The 17,213-nt window shown below is 38.7% G+C and overlaps 1 protein-coding gene and 1 long non-coding RNA gene across 2 annotated transcripts in view; both read right to left on the bottom strand.

Annotated features, from left to right (window-relative positions):
- Positions 1-202: 202 nt before the first annotated feature.
- Positions 203-1,391, bottom strand: LOC148022781 (uncharacterized). Its single transcript, XR_015693545.1, has 2 exons — positions 638-1,391; positions 203-267 (listed from the first exon to the last, which is right to left on the bottom strand). It is a non-coding gene; the product is annotated as an uncharacterized LOC148022781 (long non-coding RNA).
- Positions 1,392-12,568: 11,177 nt separating this feature from the next.
- The window catches only part of LOC148022780 (DNA mismatch repair protein MutS, type 2), a 49,395-nt gene continuing 44,750 nt past the window's right edge, over positions 12,569-17,213 (bottom strand). The window contains exons 5-6 of the transcript XR_015693544.1: positions 14,904-14,971; positions 12,569-12,971 (exon numbers count right to left, since the gene is read on the bottom strand). The gene's annotated coding sequence lies outside the window, so the exon portion shown is untranslated. The remainder of the gene's footprint in view (positions 12,972-14,903; positions 14,972-17,213) is intronic.

Genomic DNA, 17,213 nt, shown 5'->3' with positions numbered 1-17,213 from the left:
AAGTGATGTACTCCTGTAGCTTCACAGCATCAGAGGCATAGCCTTGTCCCAGATAAGTGCTTGCTGCCCATTGTGTACAAGAGTAAAATAGCCTATGAAATCTGAGTTAAATCAGCTAAATACATCCACAAGACATTTGCCAAGCATCTAGCAATGATCCCAGCACTAAAGGGAATAAATAGAACCATAAGCACGCTTCAAGTTCTGAAGAAAAGACCCTTCACAGTCAGATAACTTGCTGGTCAATGTATTCCAGCAATGAAAACCCTGCTACAACAGAGCCAATATAAGCTCAAATCAGTCATCTACCCACACAGGTATGCACGTTGGTTTAGGGCCTGAGGGGTCAAATTCTGGAGTCCATTGTGATAATGGGGAGCTTCTTAACGTCCATTGCCCATGACTCAAAAAGTGTAATGCTAATTGCTCAAATTCGAAGAGAAATAAGTAATTATTGGGCAAGTAATGCATATTGGTCAGCTTGCAACCTAGTGGCTCCCAATTATTTCTAACCTAAGACCTCAAAAATTTAACCAAGGCTCAAGCCCCATGGTAGAGCCAATCAGGGCTCTAGACTAATGAGAATTACTGCAATTTTTTAACTCCTAAGTAGGAACAAAGAGAGGATATGTGTTACCTGGTGGGACTTGCTGCAAGGATTTCTAGCTGGCTTCTTTCCTGGGTCAATTCGTGGTCCTCTCTCAGATGTTTACCGGCTTTGTTGAGTAGGGTTCTGTTGATGTTCAGCAGCTGCAGAGTAGTAAGCCTGCAAAGCTTCTTTGAGACTCTCCCTTTGGCTATTGGAGCTTCCTCCATTGATGCCTACCAGTTGTTCTCCAATGCCTCCCAGGTTGGGTTTTCCACCTCTCATCCCCCATTGATCTGCTCCCATATTATTTCCTTCTCCTCTCCCCTACAGGTTATGGGCTCCATTGTTCAAGTACTGTGCAAAAAGCCCATGAAGGAGAGGATTCCCAATGGTATTGGCATGTGAGCACTGTAGGGACCCTACCATCCCCAGTTCATGAAAGAATGGAGTGGGGGGTGTTTGTTGCATGACGGGGACTGAGATTATCCCAAACAGAGGAAGATTTGGTGCGATCCACCCGGCCGGGAGGAAACCTGTGGCATGCTCAGAAGTGACTCCATTTGTGCGGCAGGGAGGGGAGGGCATCCCCCCAGGGGGAAAGGATCTTGGAAGTCATAACGAGTCGCTCTCAGGGCACTAAAACATAGACGGATAGCGTTCGCGGCAGACATGCATTTCCCAGACGAACTCGTTGCGGAATGCAACGAGTTCTTTCATACCAAGTTCCGCAGGTTCTTCTTTCATACCATGTTCCACAGGTTCTTCTTCCCTACCTATATTCAGGTCGGTTACACACCGCAATGTGGATGGCCATTTTGGGAAAAAGAGTTTCCGCCTATGATGTGTCACATTTCAATAGGCCGAGTAATTCACGGGCGCCGGACACTTTTGGGCACGGGATCTCCCCCATCCTAAAAATCATCCATGCCCAACAAACTGGATGACAAATTATATACGTTAGAAAAATACATCACACTTGACAACAATTGAACCTCTACCAATGGGGTAATTGTTGAAGCCTTTATACCACTAAGCCATCCCTCCTTTTGTATAAAACTACCTGCAGTTTAGTATGTAAAGATAATAAGGGACGGATTGCATGCTGCCCCAACCATCCGAGGTAATGTGTACCCGCCCCAATACTAGAGGGAAGGATGTTGGTGTTGCCATATATGTAGGATATAAAGCTAAGGTGCCCTCCATTGAATCATTGATGATTTGGCCCCCTATATATTTTGGCCAAAGCTAGGCCAGAATAATAAGTATAAGTGTATAAAAAGCATATGATTAGGATATGTTGAAGCCCATTGTCCCTTCAAAGTATAGTCCCATATTTTGTTGAGGACCTCATTCCTAACAAGTTGCATTGTATGACTATTGAATAAATGAACCATGATGAATAGTTAGAGTTTGACTTTTCAATTTTATTTCATTCAAAATGGTATTCAAAATAAAATATTTGATTCTTTGCCTTATATTTTATGTTTCTCGTTGCTCATGTTGGAAAGTATTAGAAGATATCTCTTGGTAAAGCCAAACAAGAATCATTTTTGTGTGGGGTCATGTAACCTTAGAAAACATGCAGAAAGACGACTTTATTGTCTACTTTTGATGTATAGTTTCCTATGGTGCATTCATCAAACATCTATCTATTGAAGGGTACAATGTAATGGCAAACAAACACCCTTTCATTAGAGTAACATATGACCTATATCCACCACATTCATTAATGAGATTTGATGAATGTTGAGCAACATTACAAGAGAGAGCCCAAGGATATTTGAAATCCTATTATGGAGGTAAAAGGGAAGCTCCAACATTTTGCCAAATCTTTGGAAGATCTTATTGTAAATAAATGTTTGTTTGAGTAACATGGCCAAATACCCACATGATCACATTGATCTTGAAGAGTCACATAGAACCATGGAGTAATCCTTCATGACATTAGGGCACACAAAGTCCTTTAACTTGATCACGGCCCTAACAATAACTCATACAAAGACCTGCCACCATGCACTCTAAAGGAGGTCAAAGACATTTGTCCTAAGATGTATGTAAGCAAGACAATGCTTTGCAAGCCGAGAAACTACAAGGATGGCTCCCTTGAAGTTCCTTGACTACCAACATATTGGAAAGCTTGAATATTACTCAAAAAATTTGTAGAGGCAGAAAAAGCCATGCCAAACAATAAAGAGCTTCTTGTTTACATCACACAACAAGTCTATATGCATGCAATATTGTCAAGTGAAAGGTCTATTTGGAATAGCCTTTCAATGCAAGGACATGCTTGGAAATGGAAACTATAAGGTCTTCGACTTAGAGGGAGGACTTAAAGAGAAACCCAAAGAGGCACACAAGAGAAGAGATGGGGCAAAAAATGCAACTGCAAAGTTGTAGGAAGAGTTAGAGGTGACAAGACATGAAATGGTAGATAGAAAAAAGATTAATGAATGGGAATCGCTAGATGCATTTTTGGGAAATCTCACCCAATACCTTCCTTTAGAACTTAACAATCCAAGATGATGGGGATGGGCCATTCAATGCTAATGAGTGAAGCTCATGTATGCAACAATTTTCTTTTTGCAATCATGCAGTTGCAAAGAATGTCTCAAATTTGAACACTATACTTATTTTGTGAATACAAAACTATGTTGATCGCAATGAATTTTGGGATTCAACGCTCTATGGATCACAAGTAATTATGTGATTTTGAACTTTGTATATTGCAATCTAACTTTCAAATTTGTAGTTTATTAGTTGCAAATTGTATCCATTGAATTATTCTTGTCAATAGGCTTTCATGAGGCAAGGTCTTAAGAATGTGAAACAAAGTTGCAAAAGTAAACAATGAGATAGTTCAAGTACTCAAATTACCTACTCTTTGTCAAACACAAGAGCTAGATCATCCACATCATTTATGATGTCCTATTCAACTCTAACTCCTACTACAACCTTGTGGATCAATCATACATTATTTCTAGTTCTTAGGCACTCCATAGCATGAGGTATAATGATTTTCTAAGATCCATAAGCTAGAAGAGTACTACACCATTTTGTTAACATTGGAACTTTTCAATTGCTTCATGTGTTTTGAATGAACGAAATTAAACATGAACCAATTCCATTCATAATTATAAGATGATGCAATAACTAATAGCACCAATCACTACATATCAAAGCTTGAGAGTAATGAAGCCAAACTCTTTTCACCAAATAGGAGCCAACAAACTCTTTCCTACATCTATTTTCGAAGAATTTGGAGATATGACTTCCCTATTGTGCCTCCTTTACTCACGATAGCTATGCATACATAATTTGGTCACCTAGTAGTAATCCCTCACACATTCTTCTAAAATATATCATGATCTCCAAATTTTGTGAGCGTTGAAACACTTGGGACTTGGAATCCCTAAGAAAAGCATTGCACAATAGAATGGAGTATGCATTTGTTTCCAATGCAACTCCATCGTTCTTAAAATACTTCTCTTCTCATGTGAAGTGAAAGAGGAAACCTACTCTATTATTTTAAGGGCCTCATAAAAGTGCTAATACAGTTGTCCCACAATAAAGTTTTTTTCATCAACCATGTGCAATAGGATCACAAGAGACTTCATCAAGTTGATTATCATTTTGGCTTTCTATCAAAATGCATGGCTTTAAACGTCTCTAACACATTTCCTTGCATCTTTAGCATATTGAGGATTCATGGCAAGCCAATTATGGCATAACCTACTTACATCTATCTCTTGAAGTGTGTCCTCACCTCCTTCAATCTGTTAAGAATGAGATAAGCAATAGAAAACCAAATTTTATCACTGTGTTATCAAAATACTACATTTATGATCTCTAATAAACATCAAAACATGAACATTAAGAAACAGATCAAACTTTTCCACATCTTTCAATAGCAATTTAAAAGCATGGGGCACACCAAGAACCCAAGTGATCTATGAATACTTGGCAATGACGTGTTCTCTAGCTTTGTTATAGTTGGAAGCTTTATTTGATGCAATGGTAGTGGCATTCTTCAGACCTCCTTTTACAATGGATCACTCATAGATCTTTTGGATGAAGCAAGGAGCCTTTTCATCAAGAGATGTACCAATGGCTTCCAAAATAAATATCCCTTTATATCACGGCCACATTAATCATTGGTTGTTTATCCAACCATCCAACACGATAATACATCCTAAGAGAAGCACAAAAGTAAATAATTTAGATTTTAACTGTGTCTTCAACTTTGGTCTAATTCTATCCAAGTACTTAATGTGTGTGTATTGTTGTAGTCTAATATAGTTGTGGAAGTTAAAGCATCATAAAATACTAGCTTCCTAGTTATATTGAAGATAATACCACATGCAAGTCCAATTTATGTGAAATATTAAGCAATTTCTCGTTTTAAAGCTTGCTTGTTAATCCTTCTTGCCTTGAGCTTTGACCTACTAGAGGATATTGTGCCACTTCCATCTATCAAAGGTGGGGTTGATGGGCATGCTTTTGTGAGAGTAGCATCTTGAGCGCTAGCATCTTAAATATGTGAAGCACATACCATCTCATCAATCTCCTCAAATTTGCATATCACTGCTATTTTTACTCCATGGTTATCAAGGAAAGAACTTTTGGTTTCTTCGTTTTATGTATGTAGTTCTCCCAAAATTTCCAAAACAGCATGTTTACATTAAATGATGGATTGGGACAACCTGCCATGTTCCTTGGTGTTTTTAGGAGATGCTCCTTAATATATAAGTCTCCATCTCTAAAAGTATGTGCCTCAAGAACACACTTCATGTGCAATTTAGTTGAGCCTAAATGCAAAATTTTCATGCATTTCAATTTAGGTCCATGCCTTCTCATTTCTAGATATTATTAGTATTCAACTTTGCACTCAATGCCTTGCTAGCATATTATCTCTACATAACACAATAACCTAACATTAACTTCATAAGTTTTGTCATTTCTAGATATTGTTAGTGTTCAACTTTGCCTTTAATGCCTTGCTAGCATGTTATCTCTACATCACACAATAGCCTAACATTAGCTTAAGTTTTGGGAGTTGTTCATAAGTTTCTAAGGCATTTCAAAATAAGATAACACATATATCCCAACTTTTCTCAATAAATCATATAATTAAAAAATATATAATTTAATCACTTGGTTTATATACTTTGCATCATATCACTTTCAAGTGTTATTAGGTTTTCTTCCCAAGTTTGGTAAACATGCATCTCTACTTGAGGAACAAATTCATCAAGTGGACATATTAAAGTTGAACCCAATCTTAGTTGATCTTTAAAACATCTACTAGTTGGATTGACACTTTAGCACCACTTTTTGTCCATCAAGGAAATCTATTGGAGCAAGCATCATCCCATCTCCACCTCAAGTCACCTTCTTTAGGCTCAAATTCTCCATAAGTATTAAGAAACACATATCTAGAGCTAGATCAAATATGGTGGACACAAGTCAAACAGACGATACATTATCAGAATGAGGAATTGTAACTCAAGTGAATTAGGTTCTAAGATAGATTAGCTTGGACTCATAAACACAATCTTGAGTGACTCAAATTGATTATACCATATTTTTTGAAATGAGTATGAAGTACATGCTTATATAGCTTTTGGATAGTACCACTATTCCTCACCGTGCTTAAGGGATTTTGGACATCTCTTCCCAGAGCTTCTAGAGCATGCATCTTTGCCATATCTCTCATACAAAGCCACTTATGGGCAAGCATCATTTGCTATTCTCAACGCCCCCCCTCAAATGATGAGTCTCTATCATTGTTGGCTTTTTTCCCCCCTACATTATGACATGGCCCGAGAGACTAACTCTTTGGTAGCCTAGTCAAGTTTAAGGCTTGAAACTTTACATCTTGGTAGGGTTTTTACATCCACTATGGGAAACAAGATCCACTACGGGAGATCCACTTTTGGAAATTCTTTGTTTTCAGCAGGAAGTTCTTTATCTTCTCCATGCTTCTTTGGCATCCTTTGCTTTTCTTGATCTTCTGGGTGTCTTTAATTTTCTTGGACTCCTTGGTCTTCTTAGTTCTCTTTGTCTTCATACTATTTACCTTGGTTATGCTCTTTGTTCCTTTTGTTGATGTGTGGTATCTGCTTTTTGCTCCAGTCTTCTTGACACATTCTTTCTGCTAAATGAACTTGAGATGGATACACATGAATACATTTTTTTAGCTTTGCAGATTCTCTCTAACATACATGGCTTGGTGATTCATTACATTGGTCTTGAGATACATGCATTTTGGGATTTTATGAATAGTCCAATGGCTTGGGGCATACAAGATGGATACATATTAGCATTTGGGTGTGATAGAAAGGGTGTGGATAGGTGTGAAAGGGGATTAAGGCCTTTTATGATTTTGTGAACCTTAGGATAAGGTTCAAAGAAGAACACATGACGAACTGCAGGTGTCGCTTCTCTGCTATGGTTCACGATAGATTTGTTGGCGTCTTTCGATCTGTTGATGTCGATTATGAGGCTCCAACAGGTGGTGGCTGATCTATCGATTGTGAGGTTCTTCTATCTATCTCAATTCTAAGGTACATGAAGATGCAAAACCTCAGCAAGCAGAAGGGGATGATCAACACGCAACTAATAACAACACAGCTGAGAGTGGTAAACCACAAGAAGAGGCAGACGATGAAGAAGAAGAGGAAGATGCAAGGCCAAGCAGTCGTATTGTATAGCAGTAGAAGGCAGCCCCTCCAGCCAGCCAGCTGTCAAGCAAAAGAAATGTTTCCATACAAACGTTTCAGGGCAAAACACTAGAATCAATTCATGAGTACTATGAGAAAGATGGTGAACTGAGACCAACTGCTAAAGGAATAAGTCTCTCTATTGATCCATGGAAAGTTCTCAAAAGCAATGTCTCTCCCATTGAAAAAGCAATTTCTAAATTGGAGTGAAAGGGAAGAGAGTAATCAATCCTTCCGACCTTACCAATCAATAATGACAAGAGTTGAAAAGATAGTGAGATGCTAAGTAGAGAAGGATGGGCTTAAGGTATGGATATGGCAGAGGGCCTTAAGGTGGGTTCAACTCCTACTATCCATTTACCCTAGAATACGACTCACTAGTGACACTAGAACTAGCTTGCCATGGCTCTAATACCATATTAAGAAACACAGATCTAGAGCTAAACGCACGACATTATCAAAATGAGAAATTGTAACTCAAGTGAATTAGGTTACAAGATAGATTAGTTTGGACTTATAAACACAATCTTGAGTGACTCAAATTGATTGTACCATATTTTTTGAAATGAGTGTCAAAACATGCTTATATAGCTTTTGGGTAGTACCACTATTCCTCACCATGCTTATGGGATTTTGGACATCTCTTCCTAGAGCTTCTAGAGCATACACCTTTGTCATATCTCTCATACAAAGCCACTTATGGGCAAGTATCATTTGCTATTCTCAATAATAAGAAGAGTTGCTCATGTTATGCACACAAGAGCATTCACAATCCTTGCTTTCTTAAAGAGATATTGCACCCTCATCCAATCATAGGAGCCAAGATGAAGTTATGACTTTTTGATACACTAGTCACCCTAGTTCATCTTGGAATCTTGAGATTTACATAAACTTTTGAAGTGACATTCCCTTGTTTTAATGGCTTCTTTGCATCAATATAACTTTGATATATTATATGGGTCCTTGGAAGGTAGCATGGCTGTGGCATACAATATTAGATCATGGCATTCAAGATATGTCTCCTGGGATTGATTTCCACAAACTCCATAAAGACCAAGGTTCACTAACATGACCTCCAATTGTAGTAGTGGTTGGATATACTGAGTATAAAAAAACCAATGGTAGGAATAAGTACTCCATATAACAAATAAGTGACACTCAATAGTGAGTGCTTTGGGTAGAAGACCAACAATCACAAACTTGTTCATGACCCTATCGCCACCACTAACAAGCTCCAACCCTTTCACCTACCTTATTGACTAGAGAACCATTTGAGGTGACTAGTAATAGAACCATGAAGCTATGTTGAGCTAACTAGCCCTTATTCTCTAGCGCTATGCACCACCCTCGAAACTATCCATGGATCTAAGCTATGATTTCCCATTATTGTTTCACCTTAGGAGACGCCATCATAGATGTATTAGAATCCATCCACCACTAACCCTATGTTGGATATTTTAGATGTTATGGCTCTTGCTTCATGTATGACTACTTTCTTCTATACTTCTCTTATCCATGATGAGGCATACCATGGATTAGTTGACATCATCATTTTGGTCTCATTGGTCATTTTGGCCTCAAGTAGACCTTGTATGACTTTCTTCTTCCTTTCTCCCCTACAAGGTGCTTTGATCAATTCTATGCACCTTCTATTACAAGATATTGTTGAATGTCACTATCAACTTTTGTAATTTTTTCACCCCTCATTCATTTATTCCTTAACTTACATATGTACATGAATACTTTTTACACATTATTAACTCATTTATTGAAATGTGTGCATGTGTGCAAGCATGCATGCATGTGCACATGCATGTGTGTTCATGCATACCCACACACATACATGTCTAGTTACATGTAGCTATACATAATATACATATATTCAGAGGCATGCATGTACACACACACACACACATAGAGTGTGTGTGTGTGTACATGCAAATATATGCACATCTAATATGCATATAAAAAATAAAACTAACATTTTCTAATATATTTCTCTATACACATATTCCCATCACTTGTGTGTGCAAGCATACATGCATCTAACTCATGGAGTAAATCTCTATTTGCTTGGTTGAAGTAATTACTGGTAATGCACCCTATTCTAAGGGTCTTAATCTATGTATTGTCATCACCTATAGAAGTGAAGCCATAAAATTGGCTAAGAAAGTATGTGCTTAATCTTATTAGGCTTCACCTCAAAACCTCATCCCAATTTTGGCATGTCTTTTTTTATAGTTCTTATTATGCCTTTTAAGTTTAAATCCTAAAATTAATTTCTTTGTTCTCATGTTTTTTAAATTGACCCTATTGGAATTTATACTATTTGCTTATAATTCTTATATTACTCATTATCTATTTCAAACCCCCCCAAAAAAAACACACACACATACAAAAGTGCATTTATATATACAAATACATGCATGCACACGCACGCGTGCGCACACACACCGAAGTCCACTATCTATAGGCCCACATGGCTACATGCACTAACATCTTCAAAATGTAGATGACAGCATGCATACATATGAGCATATACACCTCTCCATATACCTTGTATACGATGCATGGACAAATACATTTGATTTTATAGATAAACTTGTATGCATACATGTTTGTCTATAAAAACAAATACATGTGTTTTTATACATAAACTTGTATGCATATAGATAAACATGTATGCATATATCCACGTATACATCTAGCACATATACCTATACATATCTTAAAGTATATCCACCACACTCGTGTATGCATACACTTCTAACTTGTGGAGTAAATCAACATACCCACCACACTCATGTATGCGCACACTTCTGACTTGTGGAGTAAATCAGTAAAATATTTACCAAATGATAATATGACCTAACAAAGTAAATTCTATTATGCATTAGCCTCTGCAACTCTATGCCAAACCTTAAACCAACCTAATGAAGAAAACCCTATTAATCTAACCCATTGAAGAAAAATACATTTTGCATTAGACTTGGAAGTACAACTTTTGCTTAGAGTATCCATTATGTACAACATATGTCATACAAACAATGATAGAATCAAAGTTTCACACTAACCAACTTAGAGGTTTGATGCATTGCTATGTGAATTCTCTCAGTTATTATCCTTTCATTCACTTTTGTCCATGGCCAAGTCACCTTCTGTACACATTTGAATGTAAGTTTACCCTTATCTTGGCAAGCCCTTGCAATAACAACACCTTTCTTTGTATGATTGAGTGTGAATAACAAAAAATTGATGTATACTACTTTGAGAACTTACTTTGGTATTTCTACTTTCGTTCAGCAAAATGAACCTTTTCCTTCGTGTAGCAAAATGGACATGTTTTTTTCTTTTAGATACTCACCTCCTTTAAAGTGGTAAATACCCAATATGCATGTAATTTGTATCTTCACATAGTATTAGTTCATAAACATGCATTATGGTTCATCTGTAGTCACATTTCTACATACATACCATGCCATCCCTTGACATTCAATCGAATGTGCTTCCATCCCCCTACATTGAATGCATGCTTTACCAAACCTTGATAAAGGTGCAAATGAACAAGACATTTTCAACCCATCTTCCTCGTTGCATTGTTATGCTTCAATCTCCTCTGTTGAATCCATGCAACAACTCCCCCTACCTCCTCTCCCCCCATTAAAACACCAAAAACAAAAGTAGAACCAATAAAAGATATTTTGAAGGAACCCCATCATGTGACATAATGCACCAACTATAAAGTGAGAAACAAGCCTATGACAATGAGTGAGTTGAAGCAAGAGAGTAGAGTATACTTGCATAACTGAAAAGATCAAGTAAAGTTACAACCTAAGTTAGATTGACCTAACCAACCTTCCACCAACTAACTAAAGTTAGGCTAACTTTAGTCCTTAGTGTCACTACTTAATGTCTAAAGACACTAGGTATACACACACTACATTGACACTTTAACAAGTATCCACACCATACAAATTACATGATCACTGTCCAGAATTGGCAAATTCTAACACCCCTCTACGATGCCAATGTGGTGAAGTACAAGGATGATCAATCACCAAAGGATAATAAGTTAAAGGACTTTCGAAAAGCCTCAAACTTCTTGTGTTGTAATGCCTTGGTGAAAATCTATAACGTTTTCCTGGGTGGATACATACATCAAATTGATTTCTCATGGATAACATCTCTCTCTAATATAATGGTAATGTACCCCAATGTGTTCTGCGTGAGCATGAGACACACGATTTCATGTTGTTGCAATAGCACTCTCACTATCAAAAAGAATGGACATAGAACCCTCCAATGGTAAATGTAAATCAGACAATGATTGTGTAGCCATACATATTCAAATGTTGCTGTGAAGGGTGCCCTGTACTTAGTCTCAAGAGACAAGGTAGCCACTCTAGGTTATTTCTTGTTAAGCCATGAAATGCATGAGCGGCCCACAAAGAAATAGCATCCACTAGTAGACTGCCTAGTATATGCATCACCATCCCAATCTAAATCATAGTAAGCCTGTATGTGCAAGTCTCCCCCCTTGGAAAACAATAATGCATATGATTGAGTCCAAATATTAGAAGATCCACTTAACAGATTATCAATTTATGGTCTATGGGCTCTGCATATACCTACTCACCCAAGTACTACATACTGAATGTTAGGGCATGTATTGCAAAGGTAAATAAGACAGCCAACATTCTGAATGTAAATTACAATATCAAATATCTCTTCACCGTCATGCATAGAAAGCGTGGCTCCATAGGAGTATACATGGGTTTGCTATCTTGCATATTAAACCTATGTAATAGCTTGTCCACATACTCTGACTATGACACGATAATGCCAAGCTACTTTTGGATAAACTGAATTTTCAAATAAAAAAGTAGGCAACCCATACCTTACATAGCAAATGCAAGTTTCAATTCAACCTTGACATTTGTAATTTTTTCTTCTGTAGGTCCAATGAGCAGCATGTCATCCGCTTAAAGAATGATAATCAACAAGTGCACCCCCCCCCCCCCCCCCCTTCATTCTTAATGTATATAGAGTGGGGATAGTGGAACTATTTTGAACAAGGAGTCTATTTGAGACCATAAAGTGCCTTATGCAACTTGCAAACCATGTGCTCTTTTCACTTAATCACAAACCTTTGAGGTTGTGACACATAAATATCCTCATGCAAATGCCCATTCAAAAAAGTTGTCCCATACACCCATGTATACTAAGAGTAATCATCAATAAAGATAACAAAATAAAGATAACCCCAAGTGCATGTGTCGTCATGGGACCACAAACATAGCAGTAAATAAGCTACATTTCTTTAAAAGCACGCACTACACTATCCTTCTTAAAAGAAAACATGTGCATTTTACTCAAAATACATCCCTCTCATACATGAGAAGGTGGGGCCTTCATTGGAGGCAGTACATCTACCATCTAACACCATTGAATGGTCATGAAACTACCAAAGTCCATAAGTCCATAGTGGGTATGCCATAGCTCCACATTTTGCATTGCCAATGAAAGAGTAGTAATTACCAAAGCATCATGAGACTGTTCATCATTCGTATCCAACAAAAAGAGGCCCTTATACAAGGTGCTAAATAGCCTGAGTGCATAATCCATCTCTCTCTGATAATGCATTTGTCATCCTCAAAGATTACCTGAAAGCCATGCTTATTAAAAGTAGAGGTAAACAACAAATTCTTTGCAATGCCAAGTACAAGCAAGACATCTAGAAGCATGAAATCATAACCATTTGCAATAATCATGATAAATCAATGCCACATGCATCATAACTAGCGTTGTTTGCACATGTAACACACTTCCTAAGAGAGGTCAAATGCAAAGAGATAAACAGACACTTCCTAAAAGTGGTGTGCTTTGATGCCCCACTATCAAGACTCAAAATACTATGTGTATTACGTTTCAGCAACATTAAATGTTGAATTACGCATTGAAGAATCAAAATTGCTTGTGAGAAATGCATAGTCCTCCTCCACAAAGTTGGTTGATGCATCACCATCAATATATTTGCCAACTAATGTCTCTTGAACAACCAAACCAAGGACCTCTTTAGCCAATCGTTTCTTCATTCATCAATATAATGACCAAGCTTCTTGCAGTAATGATGTTTCCCATTATTCTTGGACTTTTCTATATACTAGACAACCTTGTTTGTCCAGCATCAACCTTTGTTGATTTTTCTCATTTTGCCTAACTTCTTTGCTTTTGTACTTTGAAAGCATAGCTACATCACTAGAACACAATGCAACATTCTTCCGAGTGTGTTCCTCTTGCAATAAGAGGCCTTCCAACTCCACAAATGTAAGGGGTTATTGCACACCCCCCCCCCCTTGCATAATGATGTTTTCCATTATTCTTAGACTTTTCTATATACTAGACAGCCTTGTTTGTCCAGCATCAACCTTTGTTGATTTTTTCCATTTTGCCTCACTTTTCCTTTGCTTTTATACTTTGAAAGCATAGCCACAACACCAGGACACAATGCAACATTCTTTGGAGTGTGTTCCTCTTGCAATAAGATGCCTTCCAACTCCACAAATGTAAGCGGTTGTTGCACGCCCCTCCCCCCCAAGCAGCCCGAAAGACAATATCAAGGAGGTATGGAAACCAAGATATGACTCAAGAAGAGAATTCTGTGTGATGTTTACTAGTTTAGCATCCTTAATTACCTCATCAAGATTGAGCAGCTACTCATACAGGTCCTGTATATTTGTAAAGAGATCGGTCATAGCATCAACCTCATCCATGTTCGCATTGCGCAGCTCTCTACGAATATAGGATATCTTGGTCTCATTGCATACTGCAAATATACACTTAAGCACATCCCAAGCAAACTTTGAGATCCTATAAGACCAAATGTGCGAAATAATGCCCTTTTCACTAACAAGGCAATCAAAGATAGTACAAGTACATCCTTGGAGTTCCACTTTCGCTAATCCTCAGTAAAAGGAGCAACAGTAGTACCAACAACCTATCCTGAAGCACTACATTGAGGTGTTTGAGGTGCAAGACCTCCTGGCCACTACTGATCACTAGTACCATAGTCCCATAGACCCTTCGCCACAAGAAGGTTGGAAACCATGAAACCCCACAATGGGTAGCTTAAGCCATCAAGTTTGTCCTCTTGAGTGAGGACACCAATGATCGTTGATCATTATGCCCTTGATGTCCCATACTGTCAATTATGCACAAAAATCAGCAGCCAAATACTTCAATGTTGAAGTATAGAGTGTACTCCTCCGAGTACCAAAAATCCTCGCAAGATTAGAAGGTAAGTATTAAACTATCGCAAATATGTTAAATGTGCCCAATGTATTAAAACATCACTTAGCCCACAAATGATAGAAATGTGATTATGTACTGCACTTGTTTTTGTAATGCATGCTTAGAAATACAGTTTACAGCAATTTAATGCCAAATCTCACCAAAATTTACAAAATTTTCTACCCAACTTGACTATAACAACAATTTAATCTTGTTATACCACTCGACATTTTCCTTGGAATCCACATATAACAAAAGCTCCAAATTTCTTCACCAAATTTTAAAGATATTAAAGAAATGTATACCTTACAGTTCGAATTTCTACAAAAATGTTGCCTTGAGATACTTGCCAACGGTGAACAGCAATTGGAATCTGTCATACTGCACTTGTTAGGTAAAGCATGCCCAAAAATACAATTTAGAGCAATTTAATCTAGAGTCTTACCAAAATTTACAAAATTTTCCCAATATTTTCTGCCCAATTTGACTGTAACAGCAACTTAATGTTGCTATACCACCTAGTATCTACCTTGGAATGTATGTCAAGTAAAAGCCCCAAATTTCTTCACAAAATTTTAAAGAATTTGATACCTTACAGTTTGAACTTCTGCAAAAATTTCACGTCGGGATACTTGCCAAACAGTTGGAATCTCCTTGTGATGCGCGCTAAAGCCTCTAGTCCAAAAAGCCCGAATTTCGTGCAAAAATCAGGAAGAAATTGTACAACGTCAGGTTGCCAGGTGTCCAATTTGCGCGTTGGCAGTTATGTCGATGAAAAACCCCGAATTTTGGGCACCTCGAGAAGCGCGCAGTGTTTGGGACTCGATGACAACTCAGTCAGCTGATTGAGCGATTCAAGTGGCAGCAATGCTAGCAGTAGAGAGACTGTCGGAGGGAGTTGGTGTGGCGCACTGGCTAGCAGAGGCCAAGATGCAGCGGCAGCATTAGGGCAACAAGGCGGTGGCCAGAGGCAACAACGATGACCAGCAGGGTAGGGCAACCAAGCAGAGCTGGCGTTGCGCTGGAGACAGTAGGCGGCTCCCTGGGTGGTGCTGGACAGCACAGGTGGCTGATCAGAAGGCCACGCAGCAGGGGCCGCAACGTTGGTGTTGCTCAGAAGAACGCTAGCCACTGGGGAACAGGTTCAGGCAAACATGCCGCTTCTAGCACAGGTGGACAGGGCTAATTGGGGCTGCTGAGCGCTCTGAAAGCGCTACTGGGCGGCGCGAGCTGCAGCTGCTCAACAACAACACAGTAAGGTCAGAGCAGCAGCCCAGCAAGGTCAGAGCACCAACAATCTGACAGTGGCACAGGTGGTTTTGGCGGGCAACTGGCTGGACAGTGGCTAACTGAGGTAGCGCAGTAGGTGGCGCCTCTGACAAACTAGTTGTGCAAGCGGCTCAGTTGGAGCTGGCAAGATTAGCAGTTGTGTATATAGCAGCTCAATCTTCAGCAAATGTTCTGCTCACACCGAGCACAAGCTAAAGCTACTGGCAGCAAAACCTAGGAGAGAGAAACGAGACAATGGTGGTGAGTGAGCTGAAGCAAGAGAGTAGAGTGTACTTGCTTAACTGAAAAGATAGAGCGGAGGTACAACCTAAGTTAGGTCAAGGGTTGACCTAACCAACCTTCCACCAACTAACTAGAGTTAGGCTAACTTACTTCAATCCCTAGTGTCTAAAGAGACTAGGTACACACACACTACATGGACACTTTAATAAGTGTCAACACCACACAAATTACATGGGCACTGCCCAGAATTGGCAATTCTAACACATCGGGCAAACACCTAAGGAATCCCAAACCCCAGCAAAAACAAAAGGACCAACGAAAGATATGCTGAGAGACCACATCATGCAAACACCTAAGGAATCTCAACGATTGTGCATTTGTGAGTACTCTTAAGGGCAAGATAATGTCCCAATAGCAGCTGAAAGCTTGGGCCAAGGAAGCAACAAGAGATGATATCTTACAAAGTTTGATCTTCCTTGTAATGGATTTTACTTGGTTTATAGGTTGGTTAGCAATGCTGAATAGTGCAGAAATGGAATGTTGGACCATGTGATGACATGGGACCAGTACTGCCCAGTACACTACATATTTACTCTATTGCAGCACTTCCTTATGAAAGGTCCTAAGGCCAAACATCTCATCCCGGGCAAAGATAAATAGTGCAGAAATGGAATGTTGGACCATGTGACGACATGGGACCAGTACTGTCCAGTTCACTACATATTTACTCAATTGCAGCACTTCCTTAAGAAGGGCCCTAAGGCCAAACATCTCATCCCGGGCAAAGATACTGGAGTCTGTGTTATATGAGACATAAAGCAACCCTAGGCAGCTCATATAGTCTCTAACATTTTGAACTGAAAGTTCTTGGAAGCTCAGCCTGCATACAAAACTAGCTCATTTGTGTATCCTAAAACCATTGGCTGATGTTTTTTATCATACTTATATGAGTACTGAAGACCCACAAACAATGCATTTAGGAAGGTGTAAAGACATTGCCTCAAGAATGGGGACAACAGATAACCCTCTTAGTAACAATGTTCACAAGGCTAAAAATATCATTAGCCGGCAAGATTCATTTATCATTCAAGACTATAACTGCA

The sequence above is a fragment of the Lygodium microphyllum genome, chromosome 16 (genome assembly GCF_053477565.2).
Source record: "Lygodium microphyllum isolate KBCC chromosome 16, Lygodium_microphyllum_v1.1.10, whole genome shotgun sequence".
Lineage (NCBI taxonomy): Eukaryota > Viridiplantae > Streptophyta > Polypodiopsida > Schizaeales > Lygodiaceae > Lygodium > Lygodium microphyllum.
This window is presented reverse-complemented; position numbering and strand designations above follow the sequence as displayed.